General features: G+C 39.9%; 1 long non-coding RNA gene across 2 annotated transcripts; it reads left to right on the top strand.

Annotated features, from left to right (window-relative positions):
* Window positions 1-2,112: 2,112 nt before the first annotated feature.
* LOC104678235 lies at window positions 2,113-4,696 on the top strand. 2 transcript variants are annotated; one of them, XR_750151.1, is made up of 3 exons: window positions 2,113-2,324; window positions 2,871-3,086; window positions 4,460-4,696. It is a non-coding gene; the product is annotated as an uncharacterized LOC104678235 (long non-coding RNA). The 2 variants fall into 2 exon arrangements; XR_750150.1 differs by lacking the exon at window positions 2,871-3,086.
* The last annotated feature ends 7,525 nt before the right edge of the window (window positions 4,697-12,221 follow it).

Here is a 12,221-nt window from a genome sequence, read left to right as displayed (position 1 = left end):
ATAATAAGTAGCTATTTAAAACATAAGCAATTATATTGATCCATATCACTAACTGACTTTTCAAAGAGAACTCCTGGGAGAAATTTCTCTCAAATCTCCATGCCAGAAAAAAAAAAAAAAAAGAGTTGTATTTATTCTTAGTAATGGAAATGTTTTTTAATGCTATGCCTCTGAGACTTCTGTAACTATTAAGTGTCCATTCCTATTTTTACTGCAACAAATGCAACCAAAATTTGTGGTTCATCTATAGCTTACCTGTGATTTTATCTTATTTTTTCCATCCCAATTTTATAATACCATTTTAACCTTGTGTGTGTCTATTAAATAAGCTGTCTTAAATTCTTTTTAGGAGAATCTACGATAAAACGTAATCATAATTTAAAGGCTGCATTATTAATTTCCTGCATTAGAGATTCTAATGTTGTATTAAGTGTTGCCTTTGCCATCTATGTCCAACATTAAACCTAACTTCATCATCTGCAGGAATGTTTGAAGCAATTGTGATCTAAGATATATCAGTTGTTGAGGTTCCATTGAGTGTAAATTCAATCCGATGGATCTGGAAAAGATTATGGGATATAATCAGATGGAACCAAGGGACAGATGTCTGGGAAAAGTGATGAGGCCTGGAGATGTACAAGCAAGATTTTGGAGTTTACACCAAAGGTGATAGCGTTAGCAGTCAGCATAGGAGATGTCTAGGGAGAGGTAAAAACAGAAGAGCACAGCTCTGAAACCAAAGCCTGGGGTAACCTTTCCAGGAAGAGGAGGAGTTTGAAAAGGAGACTGAGACAAAGGGTAGGAGAAAATCAGGGTAGAAGCTGGAGTTCCAAAAGTGCAGACTTACTAGTATCAAAAGTAACGATGACATCTTAATCAATGGGCATAACAACTACGAACTCCTTGGTTTGTTTATTCACTGCTGAATCCTGAGGGTAAGTTTGATAGAATGAGGGAGCAGAGTCTAGATGGCAGAAGGTTGGGAGAGAATAGGTAGTGGTCAATGAAATGCAACATAAACCATTCCCTCTGATTGTTTGTCAGTGTAACATGGGCATGAAATTGGACTGAATCCAGAGGGGAAGCAGGGTCAAGGGTTGTTTTCCATTTTGTTTATTGACTTTCCTTTTTCTCTTTCTCCAACCACAGTGAGAATTAATGATTATGAACTTGGAGAGAAAAATGAGATTCTGAAGTTTGAGATGGAGGGAAATGGTAGAAAAGGATCAGAGAGAGAAAGCCTGGGAAGATGACAGTTTTTTGAAGGCAGAAGTGTCATCTCTTCTGAAAGAAAAGATAGAAATGAATGAAGGTAAAGACAGATATTTTAATGTAAATAGAAGGTGAAATGAAGAAATATAAAAGTGATGGCTCAATATTTTCAGGAAAGTAAGAAGGAGAAGGTTTTAAGTAATAGTGCGAATAAAGCAGAGAGGTGGGTTAATCTTGATATAAACAGCCACTGTAAGGTGAGAGGAATCAAAAAGAGTGACAACAAAAGAACCCAGAAGCGTGGAGAAAGGCAGTTCAACAGTTCCAGAAACTCTGATGAAAATGTACCATGTTAAGACACTGTGCTAGGCACAGGATCAGAGAAGATACAATCCCTTTCGTCATGGAAATCACACTTAGTGGGAGAGCAGCTACATGGGACAGAACCAATTAACAGTAGATAAAAGTGAAACATTAGCATAGTCACAGGATGATTTTCAACAATGTTTGCCAGACTTAGAACAGGAGGAGCGGATGTTGAGTTGAGGGCTGTGAAGATTCAAGTCAGCTCCAGACCTTATGTCAGTATTAACAAGGGCAGCCTTGATCTTGGTGAACATGATGAGCAGTCCAAGAAAGGAGTACAAAGAATAAGGGCCAGCACTGGTCCTGTGTGGAGGGAGTGAAAATCGGGTCAGGTAAAGAGGTATCGCTTCCAACAGGACCATCAAGTTAGACATCTTTTAAGGGATAAGAGGCCCAGAGGTTAAGCCCTGATGGCAGGTCACTGAGACACTGTGGAGGGAAATGGCTAAGCCAGGAGTGTTGTGAAGATGTAATAAGGGCTGCACATGTCATAATGGGATCTAAACAAATAGGAGGTATACAAGGCTTGTGGGAAGTTGGCTCCCCAGAAATCTGAGAGAAACTAAGACATGTAAAGTCCTGCTCACCCATGAAAGTTTCTAAATACAGGAGCTCTGATTCTAAAGTCATCTCCATTTATATTGGTTTACCTTTTTAAGACACTTTGTTGTTTCAGAGCTACCTTGCCATGAAGATTCATTACCTTTTCTCTGCTCTTTTCTTCCTTGGCCTGCTGTCTACCGCAGGTAAGGCTTTAGTAATAGTAAGGGAAACATTTGAGTGAATAAGAAGCCAGCATGAAATGGCATAAACAACTATCTATTGCCAGTGTTAATTAGTAACTGCTCAATGAACATTTGTTGGATGAATTTTTTTGATGAATGAATTAGTTTCTCCTTCTAGTCTAAAAAATATAATCGAATTTGAAGAATTCCATGATTCCCTTTCTATTTCATGCCAAATTTCTCGTCTCAATGCTGGGATAGACTTAGGTTATTTCCAAGAAAGGGAATTTAGAGATTATATCCTCTGCCCTCTCATTTGTGAAATAATGATTTTGAGAGCTTGAGTGCAGGTCCTCTAACTCCCAGTACACCATGAAAATGGAATATCCACTCTTGTTTTTCTCTGCTTGATCAAAGCAAGGTGCAAATAGTGAGTTTGCTGTGAGCCTTAAATGTGGTAATTCGTCTCAAGGGATTTTAGGAAATACTTGGCAAATAGAAAGTGCTTAAGAAATATTAACTCATATTATTATCATTATTACTATTTTCACTTTTTTTTTTTTTTAGTTTATCTTCTTCAGCAATTTCTTCTTTCAGTTCAGAATATCCTCAAGCAGGATGAGCCTGGAGAAAAACTGTGAAATTATTGGCATTCACCTTTAAAACCATAAAATGATAAGGGCCTGATGGATAAGAATCAAAAGAAAGGAATGGTGGGCTGGGCACAGTGGCTCATGCCTGTAACCCCAACACTTTGGGAGACCGAGGTGGGCGGATCATGAGGTCAGGAGTTCCAGACCAGCCTGACCAACATGGTGAAACCCTGTCTCTACTAAAAATACAAAAATTAGCCAGTCGTGGTGGCGCATGCCTGTAATTCCAGCTACTCAGGAGGCTGAGGCAGGAGAATCGTTTGAACCCAGGAGGCAGAGGTTGCAGTGACTTGAGATCGTGCTACTGTACTCTAGCCTGGGCGACAGAGCAAGAGTTCGTCTCACAAAAAAAAAAAAAAAAAAAAAGAAAAAAAAAGAAAGGAATGATGGAGAGAGATAATGTAAGGAAGATGAAAAACACTGCTGGTATAAAGGAGAGAAGATGAAGGAGGAGCCCATGATGGCACAGAAGGAGTTTGTGAGGGATTTAGAAAGTTGTGGTGCCGTTAATAGAAATGTGAACGCAGGGAAAGGGAGCTGATTGAGATGAAGCCAGTGAAAATGATTTTAGAAATTGTTACCTTGAAGTGATAGGGAGACATCTAACTGGAAATAATGCAGTAGAGATATGAGAGTAGGAAGAAGCTCGTGGCTGATGATAAACATTGTGGGATCCTTCCAAAAAAGGATGACAATGAAACTATATGAATAAATTACTACCTCAAGGGCAATTCTCCCTGTCTCCTTTCTCTTTCTCTTGTGCCTGTTCTGGACATGGTGGTGATAAGTGTCTGTATTAGTGGAGGACAAGGACAACACAGAAAATATCCACTCTCTTTTCTTCCTTTTTTCTCTTCCCTCTTCTCACCCTCCTTACTCTTCTCCCCTCTACCTTTCGATTTTTTTCTTGTTCCTGAACATATAATGAAGCTTACAAATTACATACAATGCACAGGTTTTTTAAAAGTGAAATAATTAGTAAGACGATTCAGGCAGAGGAAAATCATCTTAGAAAAAAGTAATTTGCAAGAGTGATGATGTTGTTTTCCAAAATGGCCCTGGGTGAGGTCACTGAAAGTGGAAGGTAGTAGAAGTCCTTGATGTGGATTTCAGATAGGAATGGAGTGGTATGGGTTGCCTCCTGAGAAATTGTGCCTAAGATTTATGCCCCAGTGGCCCTCACCTGCCTGCAATGGCAGAACATCCAGCATGTATGATGTTCAGTACTGATCTTCTAGAAAGCCCAGCATGGGGCTCTCTCTTGGGATTGTCCAATAATGCTGGGCTTATGTAGTCCAAAGGGAGGTCAACTGTTTTCTGCACCAAGTGAGGTGTACCAGCAGAGCCTGTCAGTCCCTTCTGAAATATATTTTTTAATCTGATTAATAACTATTTTGCTACCATGGGCCATTCTCATCAATATTTTCCCACAAAGCTTTATATTTGAAGTCTCTTGCAAGTAAGTATATCCTTGTTTTTCTTCATCTATCTGTTTATTTTTAGGAACTGAGGGTGCTTATGAAGTCGTTAGTATCATGGACTGTAAAAATCAAACATTGTGTAATTCTCAGAATACAACTAGACACTGCTCTCATCGGAAGGAGATTGAACTATGTGTCTTGCGTCTTGGAAAAATTGCAAAGCGACTGACTAACCATGAAGAAATAGCAAATTAGGAAGACAGGATGATCAATTTCCTTGTCTTATTAAAAGATAAAGTCTGCTTTCTTTCTCCTTTTATTCTCTAGTGACACATTTATTTATTGACAGTTTGGACAAAAGTTTATCAAGGAACTTTTCACGCTTAGGATGAATTACAACAAGAACCAACATTTTCTTAGTTCCAGCAGATGAGAGAATACATGCTTGAGAAACCAAAAGAATAGCTGTCCTCTTTGGGTTGTAGGGGAAAGTTTTAGGAAGTGTGAAGTAGGGGAGGGAAGGATCTGGGGTGACAATTATAGTGTGACATACACTGACAAGGGCAGATGTGAAAAGAGATTATCAGGTTTTACTGTCTATTACAAATGGAGTTTTCCCTCAGTGTTTTGCAGAAGATTTTGATAAAGACTTAATTAGCTTTAAAATTTTTATTTTTTGTTAAAATATTTGATTGTAACATTTTAGCGCTTGCATTACTAAAGTGAATACTTTATCCAGCTTTGCAAGCCAAATACACTCCACCCAGACCAGACCTGAAAAGGTAGGAAAGTGATTCTTGGAGACTGGGACTCCTTTCCATTGATCCTGGCTTCTATGATGCCTATGATACCTGCAGCCCAATACCTTTCCTCCACAGTTCCCTGATTCCACTATGCTAGCTTCCCTCTGAAACCACTGTGTTAAATTTTTAGGAAAATATGGGATGATGGAACAATTCTAATTTGGGTAGAAAAGACCGCCTACCAATGCAGTAGTATCTGTATTATTTTTTCTTTCTTTCTATTTTTTTTTTTTTTGAGATGGAGTTTCACTCTTGTCGCCCATCTTGGCCACACCATCTTGGGTCTCACCGTCTTGGTCAGGCTGATCTGGAACTCCTGTCCTCAGGTGATTCACCCGCCTCGGCCTCCCAAAGAGCTGGGATTACAGGCGTGAGGCACCGCGCCCGGCCTGCATTAAATAGGAAGCTTATTGCTGGTAGGTGAATTTCAGACTACATAACTAAAGAATTTAAGGCAAATATAGGAGGATCAGTCAGGATTCTGGCTGGAAACTGATGAGACATTGGAAGAAGTTCACAATATAAGGGTGGGGCTCTGGCACTGAAGGAGGGGTCTGGAAGCACCCGGGGCAGGAGCAATGAAGGGAAGAAAGGCTTCAACTGACTCCTCGACCTGAAGTCCCACAGCCGGGAACACCAGCAAGGAGAACATAAGAGAATGCACGGGAAAAACACAAGTCAAAAACAATGGTTTGTCTTTTATTATTATTAAGAGGATGGAGGAGCAGCAGTAAGGTTTATTAACGGAAATATTCGTACTGATGAGCATAGAGGAAGAGGTTTTGTTTACCTGTTTAAGAATTCAGGGTGGCAGCAGTAGGCTCTGCCTTTGGGGTCAAGGTGGCCAGTTAGAAGGGCGTTGTACTTTCCCTGGGTCCCGCCCCTCCCCAGGTGAGCTGGGTCCCTTTGTGATGCTGATGAAAACGCCTAGGAGGGAGATATGACAATGACTCGCTCCTACCCCCTACCCCAGTCCTTTCCACCCCAGAGTAGGCGGCTTCCCGCTCCTCGTCTTGGGACCTAACCCGAGGAAGTCAGATGTCCTTGTTCAGCAGGTCGCCTGGCTCGAAGTAGCGGTAGCGGACGAAGCGGTCCAGGCACAGCCAGCTGCAAGGAGCAGCCTTGGCGGTGCGGCTCGTGGCCCTGGTCAGTGAGCGCACGCACTCCCGGATTAAGGTAACCCGCGCGGAGGGGACCCAGCTCCCAGGTGGCCATCCCAGTTCCCACAAAGCCCTCCCTGACCTTTAGATCGGGAAATTATAGCCCCAGTCCCCAGTCCCAACGTCATGTGCTTTTTAAAAGGTGCAAAGGTGCATGAAAAACGTAGACTGTACTATTGATGCTTCTCATGCTATAAATGCATTTCCTGTTTCTGTACTCGGTAATCCCTCCCCTCACAAATACCTAGGGCTGGTTGGTCTAGTTTTCCAATTGGTCTTCCAGTCTCAGGCTTGCTCTCAGATTCATTCTCCTTGCTTCCACCAGGGAGATGGAGAGAGGGAAGAGGGGAGGAAGGAGGGTGAAGTGGAGGGTGAGAAGAAGAGGGGAAGAGAGATGATTCTATGGCTTATCTATTTGTGTGTGTAGGGAAGGAGGGGGACTGAATTTTAATTCATGTGTTTATGGATATGTGAACCCAAGCAAATAAATGACAACCAGTAACAACAGCAATAACAGAAACAACCAGGCAAAACGATTATCATAATACGTGCAGTGCTCGCTTAATTGCCTATGTGAGATAGGAACAATTAGTATCACCTGCGTACTGATGAAGAAACTGTGGCACCTGAGAGGTTGAATAACCTTCTTGGGATCATGCAGGTTGTAAAGGGTGATGCTAGGATTCAAATCCAAGCACGTAAGAAAGCAACCAGATACAAACTTGAGGCAACCTATCAAGACAAATGCTGGGGCAGGCTTATAGCAGGCAATACCAACAAGCTTGATTGAGCGAAAATTGGGAGTTCTTTAATTTCTATAGAAGTAGATGTGTTGCCTTTTAAGTGAAGTGGTAGTGTTACCGGAAAGGGGTCCCGATCCTGACCCCTTTCCACTTACTTCTTGGATCTCACTCAAGAAAGAATTTGGGACGAATTCATAAAGTGAAAACAAGTTTATTAAGAGAGTAAGTAAATAAAATAATGGTTACTTCATAGTCATAGCAGCACTGAGGCCTGCTGGTTGGCTATTTTTATGGTTATTTCTTTATTATTTCTAAATAAGGGGTGTATTATTCACGAATTTTCAGGTAAAGGGATGGGCTGTTTCCAGAACTGAGGGTCTCTCTCCTTTTTAGACCAGATAGGTTAACTTTTGAACGTTGCCATGGCATTTGTAAACTGTCATGGTGCTGGTGGGAGTGTCTTTTAGCTAATGCCATCTAATTGGCATATAATAAGCAGTGAGGACGACCAGAGGTCACCATTTTGATTTTGGTGGGTTTTGACTGGCTTCTTTACTGCATCCTGTTTTACCAGCAGGGTCTTTGTGACTTGTATCTTGTGATTCTAGTCCTGCTGACCTGTTTCATCCTGTAACTAAGAATACCTAACCTCCTGGGAATGCAGCCCAGTAGGTCTCAGCTTTATTTTACTCAACCCCTATTAGAGATGGAGTTGCTCTGGTTCAAATGCCTCTGACAGTAGGGAGCAGGAAATAACAAGAATTGAAGATAATTTACAAAACAGGAGCCAATTTTAAAACACAGTCCCTATTTACAAATATGCTTTCAGTTTATAATATCTCCAGTGGACTCAGTTAAAAAAATATTTTATGAGAGACTGCAATTCTTTTAGGAAAAGTATGTGCATTACTATTAGAAAGACATCAGTTGGAATGAATCTGGATCTAGCCACATTAAGATAAGACAGTGATGCCAAAAGGCTTTGAACTTAATCATGATACATTCAGTAACGTGATGCTTTATTCTTGGGGTTAACAAACCAGAAAATAGAGTGCATATCAATATATTTACCTGTGAATTTATACTAATTGGTTGACCAAAATATATGTTAGGCAACGCTTGCTTATTTTACAAGCAATGTTAAGAACATTAATAAAATGGATTTGAAATTCTCAGCTTAAAAAACAAACAAAAAATGAAAAAACAAATCACCATTTTCGAGTTCCCATCTCCCTGAGCTGCATCCTGGAAGTCCCTGCCAGCTGAAAGATTTCTGAGAGACTCTACCAGAACTAATTAGCTAAGGAGTCTTGGGACCTCCCCCACACAGCCAAGAAAACAGTTATTGGAATCTTTGCTCTTTGAAAATCTTTGTTCTCTGAAAACAAGTAGCCATACTTTGATATCAACTTAATTCAGCGAGTTTACTGGATATTTACTGTATTTTCTGCATGGTCTCAGTTTAAGCCCAAATCTGTATTTGAGAGTCTCTTGGTCTCACTTACGTAGCAATACCATTTACACTTCCATAATATAAATTATTTCATATAGTTGCCTGAGATAATGGGATAATGTTTTATCGATCAAATTGACAAAGATCATATTTAGTGCTGGTTTCTAAAACCACATCAGTATGAATCAGGAAACTTTAAATGCTCTTAATTTTTTTTCACCATCTAAATAGATTTAATTAGTAAAAAAAATCACCTTTTTTAGTCACATAGTCTCATATGTAGCATGATGGCTGCAATGGTAGTGCAAGTCTGGGGACAAAGAACTTTGAAAGGCTCCAGTGGTAGCCATGGGATCAGTTCTTTAAATGATACAATTTTATTAGTAAAGATGTCACCTTTACTATAAAAACTCAATTCTTTTCAATAACTAGGCAGAAGAGATGCAGTGATATAGATAAGCCGTATGAGCTATATCTATCTACATATATTACATATGTTACAAACCATATAATTCCACTGCTAGTATTATACAAGAAGTCATTAGAAATATGGAAGAGATTAAGGTAAATTTGTTGTATTTTTTCCCTTTTAGTTGAAATTCTCTCGTATATGGCCATATATGTTGTAGTTCCTCACTCTTTTCATTCTCTTTTTTTTCCTGAAGCCCCTTCATCTTGCCCATAACGTCAGTTATTTTCTGTCTATAAAGACTTGCAAATTTACCTCCCCTCTCACAGCACAGCCAAGTAACTAAATTGATACTTCTACTTGGGTGTCTCAAAGACATTTCAAATTCAGTAGCTCAAAATTGAACTTAGGTTTTTCTATCTGGTCTGCTTCCAAGTTCCTATGAGGAAACAATGTCATTACTATACTAAAGTTACTTAGTGACCTCCCATAGCTCTTAAAATAAGGCTCTGCCATGGTAATTATAAGGGTGAGTATCAAATTCTAGAAATTAATACGACCAAGCCAGGTAATTTGTTAAAGTCTTCCTTTAGGTTGTTAAATACCATACTAAACTGCTAGACATTCGAAACCAAGTAGAAATACACCAGATATCTGACCCCACCATTCTTTTAGCTCAATTGGTAATTTTTAACTTTCTTTCCAAAGGAACTCATTATGGATAGTAAAAAGGTGATCCTTAAAATGGAGTTGAGTTTCTGGAATGAAAAGCACAAAATGTATAATGATTTTCATATTGAGTTTTATCAACAGTTTTTATCCTAAGAAATATTTTCTCATGGATATAAGGTAGAGTTCTTTTGTCTGTAACTCAGGAAAACCACTGGTAGAGGATCAGAAATAGATGGGTCATTTAATTAGCATTCCTTAAATCATTTGTGCAGCATTATTCTCTTGGAGTCACCTTTGCAAATAATTGAACAAAATAGAAGCCAAATAAGTAGACAGAAAATAAACCAGTCCACTCTGCTCAAAGAGCACACAGTCTTATGAAGATGATGAACATGAAGTCAACTCTGTAGTGTTGAGAGCACTGCTTCTCCAGAGCAGCACTTCTCATCAGGGGCTGCACATTAGACTCACCTCAACACAAGTTCAGATGCCCAGGCTGTACTTCAGAATCTCTGGAGGTATGACACACAATGTGCATTTTGTGGTCACCCAGACTGGAGTGCAGTGGCGCGATCTTGGCTCACTGCAACCTCCACCTCCTGGGCTCAAGTGATTCTCCAGCCTCAGCCTCCTGAGTAGCTGGGATTACAGACACATGCCACCACACCCAGTTAATTTTTGTATTTTTTAGTAGAGACAGGGTTTCACCATGTTGGCCAGACTGGTCTCAAACTCCTGACCTCAGGTGATCTGCCCACCTTGGCCTCCCAGAGTGCTGGGATAACAGGCGTGAGTCACTGTGTCTGGCCCACAATGTGCATTTTTAAAAGCTCCCCAGTTGATTACAGTGAGCAGTAAATTTGGAGAATTAAGTATGAATGCATCACTTTGTTAATGAATTTCTTTCTTTTAAACCTCCATAGCCTTAGAGCTGAGCCTGAGTTTTAAACAAATGCAGATTTTATCCTAATTTTAAAAATATTTTAACTTTTATTTTACATTCAGGGGTATATATACAGGTTTGTTATATAGGTGAACTCGTGACCTGGGGGTCTAGTGTACAGGTTATTTTCTCACCCAGATACTATGCATAGTACCCAATAGTTATTTTTCCTGAACCTGTATTAGTCCATTTTTATGCTGCTATGAAGACATACCCAAGACTGGGTAACTTATAAAGAAAAGAAGTTTAATTGACTCACAGTTCTGCATGGCTAGGGAGGCCTCAGGAAACTTATAATCATGGTGGAAGGCGAAACAGGTATATCTTACATGGTGGCAGATGAGAGAAGTGAGAACCAAAGGAAAGGGGAAGCCCCTTATAAAACCATCAGATCTCATGAGAACTCACTCACTATCACAAGAACGGTATGGGGGAAACTGCCCTCATGATTCAATTATCTCTACCTGGTCCTGCCCTTGACATGTGGGGATTATTACAATTTAAGGTGAGATTTGGGTGGAGACACAGAGCCAAACCGTATCAGAACCTCTCCCTCCTCCCACCCTCCACTCTCAAGTAGGTCCCAGTGTCTGTTGTTCCTTTCTTTCTGTCCATGTGTTCTCATTATTTAGCTCTGACTTATGAGTGAATATATGTGGTATTTGGTTTTCTGTTTCTGTGTTAGTTTGCTAAGGATAATGGCCTCCAGCTCCATCCATGCTCCTGCAAATGACCTAATCTCATTCTTTTTTTTATGGCTGCATAGTATTCTATGGTGTATATGTACCACATTTTCTTCATTCAGTCCACTGCTGATGGACATTTAGGTTGATTCCACGTCTTTGCTATTGGGAATTGTGCTGCAATGAACGTGCACATCCATGTGTCTTTATGGTAGAATGATTTATATTCCTTTGGGCATATACCCAATAAAGGGATTGCTGGGTCAAATGGTAGTTCTGTTTTTAGTTCTTTGAGGCATCACCACACTGCTTTCCACAATGGTTGAACAAATGCAGATTTTAATGTGGGGATCACAGAAGCAAATTTGAAGTTCTTTTAATACTGTTTCACTGACGGAGAAGGGCAAGAATGGGGAACCAAGATGGTGTGACTTTTAGACAGTGTAGCAATTGTAAAAATTTCTTCATTGACTGTGATACTTCATAGCCTAATTTCTTAGACTGGGGGCAGGAAACATCTGAGAAAACAAATTTCTTTCATGGCAGTCTCCAGAAACATGCTTGTCAGCATGCCTGGAAACCTGAGCCTGAAAAGCAGTCCTGCCATAGCCTGTTGGCTTTCTTGTGGAGGCACTAGAGCATTGATTGTAGAAGCACTCACTTTTTTTTTTTTTTTTTTTGGTTCAATTAATTTTTATGTATTCACATATTAGGATGCTATGGTTCCTTGATTAACTTATTTTTTCCTCTTAAATATATGACAGATATAGAAGCAAAGCTACAAGTGCTTAAATGTACACTTTGAGAGCTGGTCCTAAGTATCTTCTGTGATGATACCCTTTGTTTTACCAACCAGCACTTCCCTTAGCATCTTAGTGATTCACAAAAGCCACCCCACCCATTCTGAGCTCCACAGCAGAGTGGGGTTTTCATAGTTCTGATATATGACTGATATTCAAAAGCTCACCGAACCAACTA

The sequence above is a fragment of the Rhinopithecus roxellana genome, chromosome 6, assembly GCF_007565055.1.
Source record: "Rhinopithecus roxellana isolate Shanxi Qingling chromosome 6, ASM756505v1, whole genome shotgun sequence".
Lineage (NCBI taxonomy): Eukaryota > Metazoa > Chordata > Mammalia > Primates > Cercopithecidae > Rhinopithecus > Rhinopithecus roxellana.
This window is presented reverse-complemented; position numbering and strand designations above follow the sequence as displayed.